Here is a 14666-nt window from a genome sequence, read left to right as displayed (position 1 = left end):
AACTCTATTACTTCACCCAGACTTGGAACAGGCAGTCATATTGAGACGCCAGTTGAGAAGCAATACATTTTATTCACTCTTTTCGATTCATACAGATTGGCCATCTAATTATCTTTTATATTAATGATGTTAACATCTGAGTGTGAACTTTATTTTTCAAATCAATTTTACACAATGTTCTCATTTTGATATACTTGATAATTGTAGAACAAGTATTAGTTAACTATCACAACTAATCGATCAGATATATTGAGTAATAAATTAGTTCATTGTATCTTTTGGTTGAACTACTCCATATTCAATTGGTGATAAATTGTTCACAGTGAATGATTTACTCTTGAAAATCGTTTTTTTTTTTGCATATTGACCGAGAATTATTGATAGACTATGATAATCAATTAATTGGTAAGTACTCATTATAATATGAATACTTTTCAGTAATTAAAACAGTTTAAGATTGAAATCGATGGATTTCGGAATGAAGTTAGTAGGCCTGGTAACTAATTGATCAGAATAATTTATGGTAAATAACAACTATGAATAAAAATATTAGTAGTATCGAACTGTTTTAAAAATAGTATATATGTACATAACTTTTATCTTCATTTAAAAGATTCTGTTCACAAATAATTTATAAATAAATTCATAGAAGAACATATGTGACGCTCTTATGAAATGGGAAGCTAGTGGATCAACGATCCTCAAAGCATCCTTCAGACAGAGAATGAGAGAATCACAATGAATATTTGATCCAATGTTATGCACCCAACAATGACAGCAGTGATGACGATCAAGATCAGTTTTATAAGAGGTTGCAATCGATCAAGGCGAAATTACCGGAGAAGACCTGACCATCCTGATGGGAAACCTAAACTCCAAAGTTGGAATGGACAACACCTTCTGCAAATATCAGTTCATCTTCTCTGATTTCATTGTTCACGCATTTTCATACCGATTTCGTTCCGCTCCTGTCTTTTCCTTATCGATCTTCTTCCAAAATACATTCAATGCCTGATCATCATCATATGTGGATATAAGTAGACCACACCACAATATGTGTTCTTCTATGAATTTATTTATAAATTATTTGTGAACAGAATCTTTTAAATGAAGATAAAAGTTATGTACATATATACTATTTTTAAAACAGTTCGATACTACTAATATTTTTATTCATAGTTGTTATTTACCATAAATTATTCTGATCAATTAGTTACCAGGCCTACTAACTTCATTCCGAAATCCATCGATTTCAATCTTAAACTGTTTTAATTACTGAAAAGTATTCATATTATAATGAGTACTTACCAATTAATTGATTATCATAGTCTATCAATAATTCTCGGTCAATATGCAAAAAAAAAAACGATTTTCAAGAGTAAATCATTCACTGTGAACAATTTATCACCAATTGAATATGGAGTAGTTCAACCAAAAGATACAATGAACTAATTTATTACTCAATATATCTGATCGATTAGTTGTGATAGTTAACTAATACTTGTTCTACAATTATCAAGTATATCAAAATGAGAACATTGTGTAAAATTGATTTGAAAAATAAAGTTCACACTCAGATGTTAACATCATTAATATAAAAGATAATTAGATGGCCAATCTGTATGAATCGAAAAGAGTGAATAAAATGTATTGCTTCTCAACTGGCGTCTCAATATGACTGCCTGTTCCAAGTCTGGGTGAAGTAATAGAGTTGCATATGAATTAGGCAACCCAATCGTGTAGAAAACAATCTTGTTAACAAAAATGCTAACCAAAACGAACAAATTAAACAACCGTTTAAACTCTGCTCTCCGAGTTAAAGCAAGAATTATGATGCCTCATTATAAAGGCCGAGATTCGTCGGAAGTCACGAGGACGTTGCCTTTTCTAGCAACCAGAACAACAACTTATTATAGGTACATGGAATGTCTGGATAATATGGGGGACTGGGACGATCAGTCAAATAGTTACGGAAATGAGAAGATACAAATTGGTCGTGCTCGGAATCAACGAAACCCATTGGATCCATGCTGGACAGCAAAAGTTAGGTACGGGAGAGATGCTGCTGTACTCTGGTTACACTAATAGAGTTGCTCTTGTGCTTTCCAAAGAAGCATGTGACGCCTTCATGGAATGGGAATCTAGTGAATCAAAGATCATCAAAGCATCCTTCAGACAAAGAATGAGGAAATCAGAATGAATGTTTGATCCAATGTTTTGCACCCAACAATGATAGCAGTGATGACAATAAAGATCAGCTTTATGAGAAGTTGAAATCAATGAAGGCGAAATTACCGGAAGAAACCTGACTATCGTGATGGGAAACCTAATTTCCATAGTCGTAATGGACAACACCTGGTATGAAGATATTATGGGACAACGAGGACTAAGAGAAAGGAGTGAGAATGGTAACAGATTTTCAGATTTATTTGCGATCAATAAATTTGTTATGGGTGGCACGATGTTCCCACACAAATGCATACACAAAGCTACATTAGTCTCACCGGATCACACCACGGAGAACCACAGAGACTGGTTAAGGACAAATAAAGTAAGACAATCACCGAGATCCAACAACAGAGGAACAGATGGTTAGAATATTTTGAGGAACTCTAGAATAGACCAGCTACATTGAATCCAATGGACATCGAGGCAACACACACTCACCTCTCTATCAATGTCACTCTATCAATAATCGAACAAACAGGATGGTCATCAAACAAGTCAAGAGTGGGAAATCAGCAGTACCTGACAATATACCACACAAAGTACTGAAGTCATGTATAACTCTGACTATAAACATGCTCCACGATCTATTCACGAAGACGTAGGACGAGGAACAACTGCCACTAACAGACTGGAAAAGAAGGACAACTCATAAAGATACCAAAGAATCGATATCTGAGCAAATGTGAGAAGTGCAGATGCATCACACTACTGTCGGTGTCAGTAAATGTTTTCAACAGATTGTTGCTAGGCCGAATGAAAGATTCAGTGGACGCCCAACTTCGAGAACAGCAGGTTGGATTCCGTAAGGATCGCTTGTAAAAAGACCAAATCTCGACACTACAGATCATCGTTGGACAATGAATTGAATGGAACACGTCACTATACATCAACATCTTCGTTTATGAAAAAAGCATTCGACAGTGTAGATAGGAGGATCTGATGGAAGCTTCTTTGACACTATGAAGTATCTGAGAAGATCATCAATATGATAAGGAGTTCAGACGACGGGCTACAGTGTGAATTCGTGAATGGAGGACATCTGAGAGGGGGATTGCAAGTGAGGACTGGAGTCGGACAAGGCTGTTAATTGTAGCCCTTTCTCTTCCTTATATTGGTTGACTGGATTGTTCTTGTGCATGTATGAGGAGAGGCACGGAATACAATTGACGGCTCACAATCAATTAGACTATTTGGACTTCGCAGATGAACTACCTCTTCTATCCCACACACACACACACACAACACGAACAAATGAAGATGAAGATAACTAGTGTAGCAGAAACTTCTGCATCAGTAGGCCTCATCATACACAGAGAGGAAAGCAAGATCCTCAAATACAACACTGAGAACACCAACCCGATTTCACTTGATGTAGAGAATCTGGAAGAGGTGGGATCTTTCACGTACCTGGACAGCAGCACCATCTATGAACAGGGAGGACCTTATGCAGACGTAAAGACGAAGACTGGCAAATCAAGAGCCGCATTCTTACAATTGAACAACGTATGGAACTCAAAACATCTGTCAACCAACACCAAAGTGTGAATTTTTAATACGAACGTCAAGACAGTTCTATCGTACTGAACTGAAACGTGGAGAACTACTACAACTATCATCAAAATGATACGAGTATTTATAAGCAGTTGTTTACGGAAGATAATCAACATTCACTGGCCGGAAACCATCATCAACAGCCTACTGTGGTAGAGAACAAACGAAATTCCATGTGAAGAGGAAATTAGGAGTAGACGTTGGAGGTGTATAGGATATACATTGAGGAAATCATTAAACACTTGTTTTCCTATTCATTACATGTTCGTAACTTATTTTTATCTGACTATGAATATCGATTAACGCTTGGAGAAAGCGAGTTGGTGTTATATCGAATGTGTGCGTGCCCTGTTTGACATATGACGTGATGATCCCCGCCAATGAGAGAGGAGCGAATCATCGATCAGAACAATGATACACAAAAGCCGTATCAGCAGTCTTGAGTACTTATCAGTCCCGATTTCTGCCTAGCCCAGACAGTTGAGTACAGAACACCAATAACAGCCTCTGAAACATGAATCATTATTCTCAAACATACTGTGTTTATATACCAATCATACAGACCACATCCTACCATAAAATAGGAAAACAACATTTGTACAAGATTTATCCAAATGTGACTGTTAATAGGGGGAACAGTAATTAATGGACTAGGGATAACTCAAGAATAGTAGATCATATAGCAATAGTCTATGGGTCAAAATAAAGCTTATAATAAGAGGGACACGAATATGAATAGTTTAGTTATTTAACAATCATACATAACATATTGGTCCATAAGTAGTTCTCAAAGTTGCCATTCATAAATCTCCACGGGATATAGCATTTGGTTATTAACTTAATCTTCTATTGCTGTATACTTTGAATATAACTATTCTTAAACGTTTCGTATTTTCGTATGAAACAAGGCTTACGGAGCAAAATGAGGCATATAACATTTTCACAGGAGTTTTGATAGATATTTCTAGCGAGATGCATTTCAGTTCCCAATATTTCAATAGATTTCATGATATACTGACAGCTGTTTGATGAGAACTCTTTGGTGAAAATCAAACTTGTTCAGTCTGATATATCGAATTCTTTGGTTCCTTAGAAAACTCAGAATATCAACACTGTACAGTAGTAGTGTAGTGAACAAAACACCATATACTACTTATGTGGATATAAGTAGACCACAGTCCAGTAGCATGTAAAGCAATTAGAAGGGAATAGAGTTTTACCTAAATAATAATCAATTATTTATTGCTTTATGGATATTATAGCCTTTTGTTTATAACTAGAATTAAGAAAAACTTACACCTGGCATGAAATTGTACAAGTTTAATACGGCCATAGGATTTGTATATACTACTTGTTAGCTAAGATTTATTTCAAAGCATCGTCAAAAATACTCTCAGGTAAATTTGCACTGAAGCTAAAAGTAGATTGTAAAATATAGTGGAGTATAAATAATTTAATGTTCTTTACAAAGTCTTTCTATGAATTTGTTAACTAGACTAGAAGATAATATTATGGTGTGATCTACTTATATCCATATAAGTAGTATGTGGTGATGGTTAGACATAGAATGGCAAAAGACCGATAAGGAAACAACTGAAATGAAGCGCAGTTGGTATGAAAATGCACAAACAATGGAATTAGAGAATGCAGATTGACATTTACAGAATGAACAGTGAAGATTGAGACAATTGGTTGTCCTCACCTGTGTTCTTGTTCACTATAATATAACTAGTTGCAAATTTTTTAAACTCTCTTGTTAAGCTCATACCATTATTTAAACAATATTCACGCTAAACATGAACTTTATTTCTTTCTCCCTTAGAAAATAATGTAGAGACCATTGCTACTTTTTAACCTTTGTTAAAGGAATATAGTGATCCATATCAGTCTACTTGCAACATACAAGAACTACATTAGAGTCTTTACCTGTTATAGGTTATAATATGATTAGAAGTATATTAAACCTACTAAACCTTTTTTTCAAAATAAATGACAGTTGAAGAAATCTTGGTAATATAATTTAAATTGAGGATTCGATCTACACTAAGACGGACCTGACATACATGACACTGATCACCACCCAGTGATCAATCAATTGTAAATACATCGCAATCTTACAGGAGGTCAGTCGCGGGCCGGATAGCTCAGTGGTAAGGTCTCTGACTGTGAAGCTGGGTGACACGGGATCAAATCCGTGCGGAAACATCAGTTACTTCAAGATTACAGGTATACGTTGCTGACGGGTGCCAAGTAGCATGAAACCTAGGTTCAGGGTTTCCTGTTGATTACCTCTAACCACCATCTCGTCTCTACAGTTTATCTATAAAACATCATCAGAACGTACTTCAAGTAGAAGTAAGCTTCTTGACCATTCCACAAACTATAAACCCATTCTTTCTAATCACTCTATTTCCAACTGTCTGTGATCACTCGTTTCATTATCTTGATATGTCATTGTAATTTGATTGACTGTTTTGTTTTGTTGAACTATGACCATGTAGTTGTTGTTCGAGCTTCTTCGAACAGATTAATAAATTATGTTTGTATTGATGTGGTTGTTATTTACAGATTAGCTTGTAATGTCATACTTCTAGAAATTGTATTATTGGAATTTTTTGGATCGAGATCTATGGAATTTCTTCAACGGAATTTGTCTACTATTATTTGTACACCCTGATATACATTAATATGTCAACCCTTATCATTCATATTCTCTACACATGTATATATCAGTAAATGAGAACTTCTGTCAGTTGATTCTTTATATTATATAGATAGTATTAAATTTTTCTTTATCCACTGTTGAATCTTCCAGTCTGTACGTCATGGAATGAATTTCTTGTATAGGCCTGTGAGTAACAGCTGTATTAGATCAAAAGTGGATTCAGGGTTTTTGAGACCAAAATTTATTTGTCTTTTTTAGTCGATTTGTTATTCAGTATTAAATGATGATTCGGCAAGACTATAATTTATGGACGACCTTTGAACGAACTTTAATTGACCTTGAGAGATATCAGCCAATCAATAAACAGTCAGTATAGAGTAAAAATATATTATATGAAGCCAAAGAATTAAAGTAGATACACTTCTTTTAATATGGTCCAAAAACTTGTCAACGTTAGAAAAACGTTCAAAGGTTTCAAAATCGTAATGCATAAGGTAGAGGAACTCATTCATATGGCTCCATAATAGTTGGTCTCTGGAACCATGATAAGGTCGCAATACTTGCTCAGCCTTGACCACATAGCTTCATTATTGTTTGTTTGTACTCCATTTGTCTAAGTTTATCATTTTTATTATGGATATATCCCTACAATATTCATACCACTGAACAGCCGAAGCTTCAGTAACATTTGAGATTATTGCAGCCAACGTTAGTGGTGCTTTTATTATACAATTCAAAGCAATTATTATAATTTGCCTTAGTCTCAATCTGGATCGAGCGATAAAGGTTCCTATTCTAGCAAACGTCTTCTTTCAACATATATTAATCGAAGGACAACATCATGGTAATCTGCACAAGGTCTACAAGTCATTTGATTACCGCAATTACAAATAAAGGAAGTTCTTAGTAGTCCCATTTATTGTAGCCGCTTAATTGTCACGTCCTCTCTAAAATCCATTGTGAACCCAGCTTACATGAGCATCAAGTACTGAAATTGGCGCCATGACTTTGAAATCCCTCAAACGCTTCTGACTGGCTCGTCTATGAATTATAGTCTCGCTGATGTTTCTACTTGATTAAATGATTTAGTTATATTATTACCACTAGTGAATTGTATCATCCATTGTTCATAAAAACGATCAATAATTTGTTTCATAAATTGTCTTAAATAATTATCACGTAACGAAAGGTTATTTCTTACTTAAAATGAGTACGTGTATGTTGTCATTTTCTATGCTTTATTCATTTTATCAAGAGAAATATTAAAGTTATGAGCGTAGGTGAAATGTACACCAATCACTAACACCACATGATTAGCGTGCCTTACGCATATATGTATATCAGCTTATCAGTATGCGTTAGCCTATAACGAATTTACAGTAGGTTTCTCGATTACAAAAAAATATTTCAACCAAAGTACACTAAGTTGAAGTGTAAATTTGTAGTGGCTGGTACTATGTCATGCCCATATAGGCTATTCTAGCTTCTGGATTGACCAATTTATGTATTCTTCTCAATCTACATCTTGTTGATTATTCGCTTATTAATACTGACTGTTTTGAGATGATCGTATTGAAGTGAACAAAACACTGGTGGGGACAATCGAGTGTATTTTAAGCACAAATTACAAACTATCTTACTAAGATCTAATAACCATACAGCAAACAGTTAATTTGCAAAATAACAATCGATCGCCTCAATCTTAACTGTTCCTTCTGCAAATATCAGTCCATCTTCTCAGATTTCACTGTTCATTCATTTCCATACCAATTACGTTCCACTCCGGTTCTTTCCTTATCGGTCTTCTGCCAAAATACATTCTATGTTAGACCATTACCATATACTACTTATGAGGATATAAGTAGACCACACCGCAGTATGTGTGTTAATTACTCACCCTATTCATTATTTTTGTATGGATACAAATATTGAGTCACGCTTGATAAAAATGAGTTGGATTACTCGCCTTCACTGAGCGTCACACCCTTCCTCTGTTTGTCTCTATAGATCAATGAGTGTATGAAATATACGTATTCAAAATCCATTCTCGTATTTGACTTCTTTTATTCCGTTATTCTCTAACGCGAATTGAGTCGATAAAAATATACGAGGGTTTGAGGCATGTATATTACGATAACAATCAGCATCCGTGACTGACTTCAAGGCACATGTCCTGGAGTTCTAGTGGGAAGCAGTGACCGTGGAGTTCAACCACGTCTGTTGTGAGATAACAACTCACTGAAGACAATTGGTGAATGGTCGCTCATAATTTGTGGATCGATTGAAGTTAGATATTTACACCGTTGGATGCCGGCTCAGTGGTCTATCGGTTAAGGGCTCTGGCTCGAGACTGGTAGGTCCTGGGTTCGAATCTCACGAGTGCCAGATCGTGGATGCGCACTGCTGAGGAGTCCCATAATAGGACGAAACGGCCGCCCAGTGCTTGCAGGTTTTCGATGGTGGTCTAGCTTCAATTGACTCATGATTTCAACTATGAAAAATACTGAAATCTCCACAAAACCCCTTCTAATCAGCATCCGATTTAACTGAAGTCAAATATAGGGTTAGAAAAAATTAACGGTTACTTATGTTAAATCAAGAATCTCAATTACCGATAATTATAATTTTGTGCAACATAATAAATAAGCAGAGTTGAATAGTGATTAGTAGAGGAATCCAGGATGTACGTTTAGTCCTATTTAAGACTCTTCAGTTGGATGCACCTGTGCCCTGGAGTTATCATTCACGGCGGGACTCTTGTGGGATCAAGATCCAACTCCAATTAGATCGTATGAATGCTTGTCAAAATATACATCCTGTCTATCCTCTTATGTAATAAATGACTTAATCCACGTTGGTGAATAACGGAATTAAATAAGTCAAATACAAGAATGGATTTCGAATACATATATTTTGTATACTCGTTGATCTGGACAGGAAATCAGAGGGATAAAGAGAATAGAAGAGAAAGAAGCAAAAATGACACGCATTGGAGATCGCGGGTAAGCCAACTATCATATCCCGATGAGATTAATGAATGTTCACAGTCATAGCACGCACATCAATGGATATAACAACTGGCGACGGGGTAAAAAAATCGAACCAAAGTCAGCCTGCAATTGGTTGAAAATCAGGTAATTATTTAGTGCAATCAGCATTCAGAATTGTCGTTGCTGTCCTTGAACGACATTGGTCACTGGTCATACGGTAAAAAATGGCTCTAACTTCCGACCAATTACAGTTGCTATTCCAGCGACAGGAGTAGCGTTTCAAAAAGAGTCAGATATAATTTATTGACAAGTTACAAGCAAAGCTGCTGAATCACCCATGCTTTGGGGGGGGGGTGACGGAGGTTAACGAATTAATTTCTAAATTGCGCACAGAGCTGGAAATTGATTGCAGAATGAATGAATATGCCGGTGAAAACCTCAATAAATTCGTGACGAACAGAAACTTAAGCTAAGCAGTAGTAGTCATACATAAGCAGCCCAGTAGTCCAGTACTGTTTGTTTCAGAGACGTTCCCCATACTTGGTTCAAATTCTATTATCCTCGAAACAGAACGTGCAAACAATGAATTTTCCAGTTCACAGAAAGACAATATCTTGTTAAACGCCCATAAAATTGCTGCAGCAACCGCCCATGAAGAAACAGAGAATAAATCGAACAGTACACTGAATGCAGCTGCACCGATTGGAACTCATCATTCTACAATAGAGATTTCTGACGAATCTAATTGTCGAGATTATAATGTTTTACCAGAAAATATGTCACATGTATCAAATAATAATCACGAACCTAGTGCATTTATGATGGATGCTGATTATCTTAGTGACTCATTATTTACTAGTGGTTTACCCAATAAATGTGATGACAATATTTCAGAAGAACCAAACTCTGACCTCATGTCAAATATCGATCCTCACCATTCAATCAGTTCTAGCAGATTCGCTATTGAATGCAGGAAAAATGTTTTAAATAGAGTCACATTAAATGTAACTTCGGAATATGAGGATCCAACTCTAGTTCGTGGGGAAGGATAAATTCGGGAAATTTAAAATCCGGATATCAACTCCGGATCTCTCAAAAAAGGGGAGGTGTTATGTCCCGATGAGATTAATGAACGGTAACTGTTGAAATCTATTTCTGGACTAGTACTATACATATATTTTTATTGTATAATTGTTAAGTAACTAAACTATTCGTATTCGTGTTCCTCTTATTATAAACTTCATTTTGACCCATAGACTATTGCTATATGATCTACTATTCTTGAGTTATCCCTAGTCCATTAATTACTGTTCCCCCTATTCACAGTCACATTTGGATAAATTTCGTACAAATGTTGTTTTCCTATTTTATGGTAGGATGTGGTCTGTATGATTGGTATATAAACACAGTATGTTTGAGAATAATGATTCATGTTTCAGAGGCTGTTATTGGTGTTCTGTACTCAACTGTCTGGGCTAGGCAGAAATCGGGACTGATAAGTACTCAAGACTGCTGATACGGCTTTTGTGTATCATTGTTCTGATCGATGAATTCGCTCTTCTCTCATTGGCGGGGATCATCACGTCATATGTCAAACAGGGCACGCACTCATTCGATATAACACCAACTCGCTTTCTCCAAGCGTTAATCGATATTCATAGTCAGATAAAAATAAGTTACGAACATGTAATGAATAGGAAAACAAGTGTACACACACATACGCTCGTATAAAAAACAGTCAGGGTTGATAAGTGAATATTTAACGAAGTCAAAACGTGACCCAAGATGGATAGGGAAATTGGCTTGTCCAGAAGTTTGAATAAGGTATATGGGCTTAACATATCAACCGACAATACAATAACCCAATATTTTCCTCTCCAAACGCCCAACGCATTATCCACTTAGTTACTTAATCCAACTGAATCTGACTCTGCCGAAAAAGTGCCCACGATATAGTGTCAATATCAATTCAATCAGCTCAGGATGCACAGATGCTAAAAGGAGACTGATCAATTAAAGACCTTGACATAAACGGGGAAGATCTAAACAATTCTTACAGATGAATTTATTCTGGATTGTTTGCTTTCTCTTTACCTTAATTTCTATTAGTTTTTTTCAAGCAGATTCAATACGTAAACATCCATCATAGTTGTGTGTTTCTTTAAGCTAGAAAACATTGAAAAATGAAAAGGGACATGAATAACCAATAATGTCTTGTATCAACATTTGAAATACTGGATCGTCTTATCAAGGAGACGTTCATTTTCAATCACAGTGATCAAGAACCAGCTTAATGCTTACATTTTTTCATTGCCTAATACAGTGAACTTTAACACCTGATTTTAAATGAATGAATTCATATGTAAGCGATGGCGTTTGAAGCGAAAGGTACTGGGTTCGAGTCCCAGAGTGAACATCAACGCTGAGATGCAGGTACATCCAGCGGACTAGTCCCAAATAGGACGAAACGCACGTCCTGGATTCAACTGCTAGCCACTATCCATCCTCATTTATAATGCTTGTGAATTATGGTTATATCGATGCAATACGCACAGTATGCACATATGCCAATAAGAGACCGATCAATTGTAGTCCTAAACATCAATGGGAAGATTAAAACAAACAATACTAAGTGAATTTAAATTTTCTGACGTTTCGTGACTCAGTATAAGCCACTTCTTATTTATAACAATCTACCAAAAGCTCAATTTATTCGAAATTATCGAGTCACACCTTGGTAATGGTACCTATTCAGATATCTGTTTACTAGTGTATTCATAAAGAAGATGGAATTGGTACCTGTAAAGTTTGAAAAACGTCAAGTTTATACTCAGTACAGTATAATTTCTTCGTTTAAATCTAGAGAGGATACGATAAGGAATAGTAAAATCAGATAAGTTGAGCATGGAAATTTCTAGTTTCATAATGTTAAGCCACAAAAACATGCAGGATTATTTAGATAGTAAGTCAACAGAAAACTAATTCTAAAATAAACAAAATATGAGTAAGACGAGATCGTAACAAACGTTCAAATAAGAGTAAATAATATTCTATAAGTCATCTTAACAGAACCAACAGTCATACTGGTATAGTACGACTCAAGCAGAATGCCAAGTTGATAGACTAGGTCGGTCAGGCATATAATTTCAAGGTCAAATGACGGGTGAAAGATACCAACCTGTCCACGCTATTGGCTGAAAGTCTGCCATCGTTTTCTTACGGACATATACCCATATTAATGAATGAGCTATTGGTTATATTCTGATTCAAACTAACCAATAAAATCTTCCTGCTGACTCTTCGTTTTCTCACTCACGTAGTTGGTTGGGCCTGAGTATAGGAAGCATGTATATCAGTACCGGAATGGGACAGTCGCCCAGCACAATATTTTATGGCGACGGACTAACTCATCACTAGTTATTTTCTATATTTAAATGCTAATGTAAAATTAGACACTAAAAGGAATAAGACATAGGAATACTCGGGTAAGATCAAAAGACTTTCTTAGGACGACTTTAAGTAAATCTAACTTGGATGCATGTATTATAGTAGTTTGTGGGTTTGATAATAACCTTTTAAGCAGAATACTACTAATTGGTCAATTTAAAATAAGACAGTGCACCAAGGAAAATAAAACATGAAGCCCTTCTATTGATTTAAAAATGATGATGTCTCTCAGACAAAGCAGAACGAAGTTATTTTTTCGAAGATCAAATTTGTACTATGACGAGTTTCTCAATGAAGCAGTTTTTAGAACAAACTTAAGGTCAGATGTATATTTTACCGATATATTTTTAGTCTGTTCAGGAAGTAGTTTCAGTCAGCAATTTCATTGAGTAAATAACATTCAATAGCTCTACAGTTGCTTAATCACCGAGCAGTAATTAATGTCTCATTTGTCCAATCCTTTAGTGATGATCAAATTTTATAGATCAAGCTGTAATAAAGTCACTACTATAAGTGACTTGAAAGACTATGTATTATGTTAAAATGTTAGGTAGCTGAAAATAGTGTTCAGATAATCTTGACTCTTTGTTTTACTCTAGCTGGAGCTCATCAGTAAGGAATTCCTAAAATCTCAAGTGAACTCGAAGATAGAATTTGATCAGGACTATAACAGACAGATAAAGATGGCATTGATCACTACTCAGTTACAGATTAGTTCGGAATATAATAACCTAATTGGAGGACAGTCGCTCTTCGAATAGCTGAGTGGTAATGTTTTGGATTATGATGCTGAATGACTTTCCCCCTGGGGTCACCAGTTTTTAGAAACCGAAGGCACAAACTAATGATGAGTGTCAACCATTATGAAACCTAGGTCCAAGGTTTCCTGCTGGCGACCTATACTGACTTAATATTTCACCAGTCCTACTGGTATCATGACAGCAGTCTTCATAGAAATAATACCCTTCTGGCTTCCTAAATGTACAGCAGAACAATAAGAATATTAAGATTTAATATTCTTATTGTTCCGCCAATATGATATGTATATTTCCTATTGTATAATTGCTGAGTAACTAAACTATTCGTATTCGTGTTCCTCTTATTATAAACTTCATTTTGACCCATAGACTATTGCTATATGATCTACTATTCTTGAGTTATCCCTAGTCCATTAATTACTGTTCCCCCTATTCACAGTCACATTTGGATAAATTTCGTACAAATGTTGTTTTCCTATTTTATGGTAGGATGTGGTCTGTATGATTGGTATATAAACACAGTATGTTTGAGAATAATGATTCATGTTTCAGAGGCTGTTATTGGTGTTCTGTACTCAACTGTCTGGGCTAGGCAGAAATCGGGACTGATAAGTACTCAAGACTGCTGATACGGCTTTTGTGTATCATTGTTCTGATCGATGATTCGCTCCTCTCTCATTGGCGGGAATCATCACGTCATATGTCAAACAGGGCACGCACTCATTCGATATAACACCAACTCGCTTTCTCCAAGCGTTAATCGATATTCATAGTCAGATAAAAATAAGTTACGAACATGTAATGAATAGGAAAACAAGTGTACACACACATACGCTCGTATAAAAAACAGTCAGGGTTGATAAGTGAATAATTAACGAAGTCAAAACGTGACCCAAGATGGATAGGGAAATTGGCTTGTCCAGAAGTTTGAATAAGGTATATGGGCTTAACATATCAACCGACAATACAATAACCCAATATTTTCCTCTCCAAACGCCCAACGCATTATCCACTTAGTTACTTAAT

General features: G+C 35.7%; 1 non-coding gene across 1 annotated transcript; it reads left to right on the top strand.

Annotated features, from left to right (window-relative positions):
* The first annotated feature begins 8757 nt into the window (after positions 1-8757).
* Smp_tRNA_00376_Pseudo_CGA.1.1 lies at positions 8758-8829 on the top strand. Its single transcript has one exon. It is a non-coding gene (tRNA).
* The last annotated feature ends 5837 nt before the right edge of the window (positions 8830-14666 follow it).

Source organism: Schistosoma mansoni, chromosome 3 (assembly GCF_000237925.1).
Source record: "Schistosoma mansoni strain Puerto Rico chromosome 3, complete genome".
Taxonomy (NCBI): domain Eukaryota; kingdom Metazoa; phylum Platyhelminthes; class Trematoda; order Strigeidida; family Schistosomatidae; genus Schistosoma; species Schistosoma mansoni.
This window is presented reverse-complemented; position numbering and strand designations above follow the sequence as displayed.